Source organism: Salmo salar, chromosome ssa09 (assembly GCF_905237065.1).
Source record: "Salmo salar chromosome ssa09, Ssal_v3.1, whole genome shotgun sequence".
NCBI lineage: Eukaryota > Metazoa > Chordata > Actinopteri > Salmoniformes > Salmonidae > Salmo > Salmo salar.
The window spans coordinates 147,911,714-147,918,626 of record NC_059450.1 but is presented as its reverse complement, the minus strand read 5'-3'; positions in this window follow the sequence as shown (position 1 = coordinate 147,918,626).

The following is a 6,913-nucleotide window of genomic DNA, read 5'->3' as shown; positions in this document are numbered from 1 at the left end:
AAATTAATTCATTTAAAGATTTTTACCAAATGCATAAAAGTTGGTCATTTCAACCTAAGTCGTGCTGCAATTCAAGAGCAGGCAGATAAAGAATTTTCTGATTTATCTGTGTATCTGGGTGTCTGGGTTTGGTCATTTCCTATGTGAGAGTGTGCTGACAGATGGGTTAGAATCATCAGTTAGGTGGGAACCTTCCTCTCCTTCTGTCCCTGACCTTCTGCCTACACCCCTGTGGACAGACCTGAACACACACACACCTAAATACATACACACACACACTACACTATTATTCCTTCCCCACCCTTGTCTGGGGTCAAAACATAAAGGTTTTTTGGGATCAAAGACTTTTCAAAGACTTTCTTGTCTAGCCCAGGAGGCTGCTGAGGGGATGACGGCTCATCATAATGGCCGGAACGGAGCGAATGGAACGGCATCAAACACATGGAAACCAAGTGTTTGATGTGTTAGATAGAATTCCGCTCCAGCCGTTAGTAAGAGCCCATTCTCTGGAGCCTCATTCTCTGGAACGAATGTGCAACCAGCCCCCTGTGTTGTCTATAGTTCTGCTATTGACATGTTAAAGACACACAGTCTAGGACTTTGGTTGTACATATTTTACCTCATGTTCAAACTCAAATTGTTATAACATACATAATATGTCATGAAATAATTTATTTTGCTCATGTGCACATTTGAGGCCATCTTTCAGGACCCACGTTTACTCATGAGCACCCCCTAGTGGCTGTTCCATAATACAGTTTCTGTTGGAGTGCCTCTAGTGTAGGTTCCAGAATACAGTATCTGGTGGAGGTTCCAGAATACAGTATCTAGTGGAGCGCACCTAGTGGAGGTTCCAGAATACAGTATCTGGTGGAGTGCCCCTAGTGGAGGTTCCAGGATACAGTATCTGGTGGAGGTTCCAGAATACAGTATCTGGTGGAGCGCCCCTAGTGGAGGTTCCAGAATACAGTATCTGGTGGAATACCCCTAGTGGAGGTTCCAGAATACAGTATCTGGTGGAGGTTCCAGAATACAGTATCTGGTGGAGTGCCCCTAGTGGAGGTTCCAGAATACAGTATCTGGTGGAGGTTCCAGAATACAGTATCTGGTGGAGGTTCCAGAATACAGTATCTGGTGGAGCGCCCCTAGTGGAGGTTCCAGAATACAGTATCTGGTGGAATACCCCTAGTGGAGGTTCCAGAATACAGTATCTGGTGGAGCGCACCTAGTGGAGGTTCCAGAATACATTATCTGGTGGAGGTTCCAGAATACAGTATCTGGTGGAGTGCCCCTAGTGGAGGTTCCAGAATACAGTATCTGGTGGAGGTTCCAGAATACAGTATCTGGTGGAGCGTACCTAGTGGAGGTTCCAGAATACAGTATCTGGTGGAGGTTCCAGAATACAGTATCTGGTGGAGGTTCCAGAATACAGTATCTGGTGGAGCGCCCCTAGTGGAGGTTCCAGAATACAGTATCTGGTGGAATACCCCTAGTGGAGGTTCCAGAATACAGTATCTGGTGGAGCACCCCTAGTGGAGGTTCCAGAATACAGTATCTGGTGGAGCACACCTAGTGGAGGTTCCAAAATACAGTATCTGGTGGAGCACCCCTAGTTGAGGTTCCAGAATACAGTATCTGGTGGAGCACACCTAGTGGAGGTTCCAGAATACAGTATCTGGTGGAGCACCCCTAGTGGAGGTTCCAGAATACAGTATCTGGTGGAGGTTCCAGAATACATAAAGGTTTGTTGGAGGTTCCAGAATACAGTATCTGGTGGAGGTTCCAGAAAACATAAAGGTTTGTTGGGATCAAAGACTTTTCGAAGACTTTCTTGTCTACCCCAGGAGGCTGCTGAGGGGAGGACTACTCATCATAATGGCCGGAACGGAGCGAATGGAACGGCATCAAACACATGGAAACCAAGTGTCACTTGGGGCCCAGAGAGGGGAGAGGTCAGGCTTCTCTTTTACATGTCCCTGGTGCTATGCAGAATATCAGAAAGGGAAGAGGACAGGATGGAACATGGTTTTCATATGTGAATGTGTCTTTACCTATTCTTAAACCATGTGAAGGGATGGCGTGATTAAGGGGGAACAAATTACTTGTCTCCACAATGTCTGTGTGGAAGTCACTCCTTCCTTTGGCATTGGGAGGAGGTGTATGGCAGTGTATGGAACCATTGTATGTCCCCTCTGATGTTGCACTTATCCTGGGATAGTGTATGACCTAGAGGCTCACTCCCCTTAGTGAGCTTGTCCAGGAGAGGGGTCAAGAAGGGGTTTTACTTGAGATGGAAGTATCTAGAGTTGACAATTGAGTTATGCCATTGGATGAGTTGGTGGTTTTGTGCTATGAAGTACCAGGAACGAGATTAGAACCTCGTCTTAAGGACCAAACTGAACGATAATTTATAGTGAATGCTATCTGGCTACGGAATACTCCTTTCTCATTATAAAGTCTTCCTTTGTGAACTGTTCCTAATATCTGTGGTTTGTCATGTCGACTAGGGGGGTGGATCTTTGCTATAAAAGATCTCAGTAGCCATTGTGTTGTCACTCTCAACGGTTCATTAAAAATAGGGAATCATTGAAAGTCATTGCTATTGCAAAGCTCTTATTATTAAAGATGTAGTTTAAGTATAACTCTGACTGGTGTGTGAAGTTTGTCTCTCCTCATGTGGTACTCTTATCTCATCTACTCAGCGCTTTGATTGAGAAGTGGATAACCTCTCTGTGTCTCTCACCAGGCTGATAAAGATGTTTGCGTTGATGTGTAGATGATGTGTAGATGATGGCTACTGCTGCAGACAGAGCAATGGATTAGGTCGAGGAGATAGCATATATTTAAAAACAATACATAAATCTCACATAAAGGGATTAATTATTTTCTAATTGCATAGTGTTAGGCAACCTTATGACTACTTTGTAATATCTTCATCTACTGTACTGTAGATGTTGCCATCTCATTTTGAGATTTGATTGATATAGTGTAGACTATTGTACATTTATAATTTGTGATGTGCAAGTTTTGTTCGTACACTATAGTTGTGGCTGCCCATAAGGTTAATGAATCACATTGTTTTTATAAAACATGGTTTAGATATTGTTGTAATCAATGTATGTATATGGTTGTAATCCACTATCCTTTTGGGCTGAGTGCTCCTAGGATTTCCATTGGGAATAGTTTATGCCTGTTGCCATCAGCAGGAGGTGCAGGAGCACAGTGGTTTGCGTCTCTGCACCCTCAACAACAGTTGAAGAAGACGCCTGTGAAAACTCTAACCTTTCTCCTCCTCTCGTTTTTTGTTGTTCTCTTAAACAGGTATGTGGTGTACACAAGCACATTATCTATAGAAAATGTTAGAGTCAAAATGATTATCTGAGTGATACTTACCTTTTATGTTGAAGTTGTAAAGTTTAATGTGTAAATTGATCGAGTGCAAACTGTTAGTGATCTTGACATAGAGATGACTGGGTTTGCAGCTAAGCATGGCTAGCCCATAGAGTAATATAAGAAAAAATGGCGCAAGGTAATATTCTGTTTTGAATTGATTTATTTATAGCTCCTCTGAGGTAATATTTTTGTTTATTTTCTACTCCTTTTATATTGTCTAGGCCCTGACATCTCCCCAGCCAAGTGTTATATATGACAGAGTTGTATTTTTCTGTTTTAACTGTATATGCTAATGCTAGGCTAACTGCGCTAACTCTAGCCTGTCATCCTATAGGGTTGCTATTAGCTTAGCTGTTATGGTTATCTGGCTCAGTATTGTCTTGAGATGGCTGTACTGGTTTATGGTTAATTTATCTATTTAAAGGTGTTTCTATTGAAACCTAGTACATGAGGTTAAGATAAATACTGAGAAGGTATATTTTTAAATACAAGTCAATGTATTAGCTAGTATTTACATTACATTTACATTTAAGTCATTTAGCAGACGCTCTTATCCAGAGCGACTTACAAATTGGTGGATTCACCTTATGATGGTTTTGTTTAGTATGACTTTTAAATACAGAGGATATATTATATTACTGTACTTACAGCACCAATTCACCCAGGCTTCGAACGTTACAGTCCCAAAGAATGTCTGGGGGGCAGCCATGCAACCAGGCCAACGGTTCCACTGCAATGGCAAGAGCGCTTTTGGGTGCATTAGATCAGGGTTTTCCAAACCCGTTCCTGGGGCCCCCCCATGGGTGCACGTTTTGGTTTTTACCCTAGCACTACACACCTGATTCAAATAATCAAAGCTTGGTTATTTGATGTCAACATGTTGCTGAAAAGCAACCTGAGAGGTATGTACACATATTGTATAGACCATAGAATTAGAATTACTAGAAGGGGAATAGGCCCTTAGAACATGGCTAGGAGGGGCTCTGCCTTGGGGGTGAGGAGGAGCTTTCTTAGGCTCAATAGTTTGAAGAAGATCAAATCACATTGGATAATTTTTTGGGGGGGCTCTCCATCTCAGAATGCACATATAAAGATTGCCCGCGAAAAAAGGCTACTGGCGTTGTGTCGGAGATACATCACCTGTGAAAAAAGGCTACTTGCTGTTCACCCAAACCAACACTGTTTCGGGTGGGAATGTCCGTTCTACTCATTTTAATTCTATGCAAAAATGGCTGTGGTACAGTATGTATTATCCGTAGTGTTGTACGGATAAGCCAGAGGCATTATCTTAAGACCTAACTCACATTTGAATATGGCTGTGTCATTATGTGTCATTATGACTTTGGAGAATTATTTATGACACATCGAACTCATTTCATTTGAACAATCCTAGGTGGCAATTCTAAAAGTGGCCTCCCGAGTGGTGCAGCGGTCTAAGGAACTGCATCGCAGTGCTAGAGGCATCACTACAGACCCGGGTTCGATCCCGGGTTGTATCACAACCGGCTGTGATCAGGAGTCCCATAGGGCGGCGCTCAATTTGCCCAGCGTCGTCCGGGTTAGAGGAGGGTTTGTCCCGGGTAGGCCATCATTGTAAATAATAATTTGTTCTTAACTGACTTGCCTAGTTATATAAATAAAAACATTGAAGTGGAGAGGAAAAAATATGGATTGGATCCTGAAAAAGTGGCCCGTATAAGTGGTGAGTAGGTTTTTGTTAATCGATTGCAAATGAGCCTTTGACAGTGTGCGGGTATTGTCATGATATTTAAAAGGTAATACAGTATCTATAAACATCAAGTGCACCAGGGGTTCTCAAAGTGGGATCCAAGGTACTGCAGGGTGTCCGCAGCAAGATCTCAAAATATATATAGACCTAGATTAAACACATTTTGGCCAAGGGATCTGTGGAATACGCTTTGAGTGTGTTATACAATACAATGCAATATTATTCATCTACAATTTATGTTCTTAACCCTGGGCAACATGGGCCTGGGAGGCTCACAGGGATATTGGTATCCACAGTAGTCCACCAATTATACATTTTTTGACTTCTTGTAATTTAAGCTTTAAAAACTGGAACGTGTTCTCTCTGCCTCATGGCAAAATGTGAAGAATTGTAGGATATTAGCTTTAAAGCTGCAACAACAAAAAATCTCTCTTCCTCATGACGAAAGGTGTACAATTGCAGGAAATTTGCTAGAAAACTGCTACATTTTCTCTCCGATGTGAAGAGATAAGCCTTTCAAATGTTCCTTCCCGGGACTTGGTTCGTCCGGCCATGTGCTACCAAAGTCATAGTACAACTCCTGGTGCTATTATGAGGGGGTCCCGCGAGCCCTGATGAATTTGCTATCAGAAAAGGGACCTGGCCCGAAAAAATTTGAAAACCCCTGAATTACACAATACATGAAAAGCAAACACAAACCACAAAAAGCTAAGCATGATCATATGAAACAGACAGTAATAAGGGCCAGGGTAGAGTATGTATGCCTTGGTACAAATGGCAAGGTATATTGCTGACTGCCCCAGTATCTGTGTGTTAGTGATGTCGACGAGTATGACGTGTCTTTTCTTTAATGCCCCGAAAGTTCCAATTCAAACTCCCATTAGACAGCTCTGCAAGTGTTATAATGTCAAGATAAGTTTGTTAATCACCAAATATGTAGTTTTGCGATGCAACTATCTTCACATACTCCCGTTATTGCCTGGAAGTACTTCCCACAAAAAACTCAAAATAAAAATGTTTTAAGGAACCGGAAAAAAACTCCAATCACTCATTACTGCCAAACACAGGTCGGAAGTCTACAACAGATCAATACATTGGAGGTGTCAAAGATACATTTTTATCTGAATAAAGACGTGGGTTTTGCTAAACAACGAATATAGTTGTTTGTGTCATCAGTTTCGGGAAAGTACCTGCGTAATTGCACACCCAACTCACTCTGGTGTTTCACTATATCACATTTGACATTGTCTGTAAGCTTGAGTTCATTTGCACACAAAAAATCATACAATGATGGAAAGACCTGTGTGTTGTCCTTGTTAATGCAGACAGAAAAGAGCTCCAACTTCTTAATCATAGCCTCAATTTTGTCCCGCACATTGAATATAGTTGCGGAGAGTCCCTGTAATCCTAGATTCAGATCATTCAGGCGAGGAAAAACATCACCCAGATAGGCCAGTCGTGTGAGAAACTCGTCATCATGCAAACGGTCAAACAAGTGAAAATTATGGTCAGTAAAGAAAACTTTAAGCTCGTCTCTCAATTCAAAAAAATGTTTCAATACTTTGCCCCTTGATAACCAGCACACTTCTGCATGTTGTAAAAGCGTTACATGGTCGTTGATAATATCATTGCATAGTGCAGAAAATACACGAGAGTTCAGGGGCCTTCCTTTAACAATTTTCACTGTAGTGTCCAAAACGTCTTTCAAGCTGTCAGGCATTCCCTTGGCAGCAAGAGCCTCTCGGTGGATGCTGCAGTGTACCAAAGTGGCGTCGGGAGCAACTACTTGCA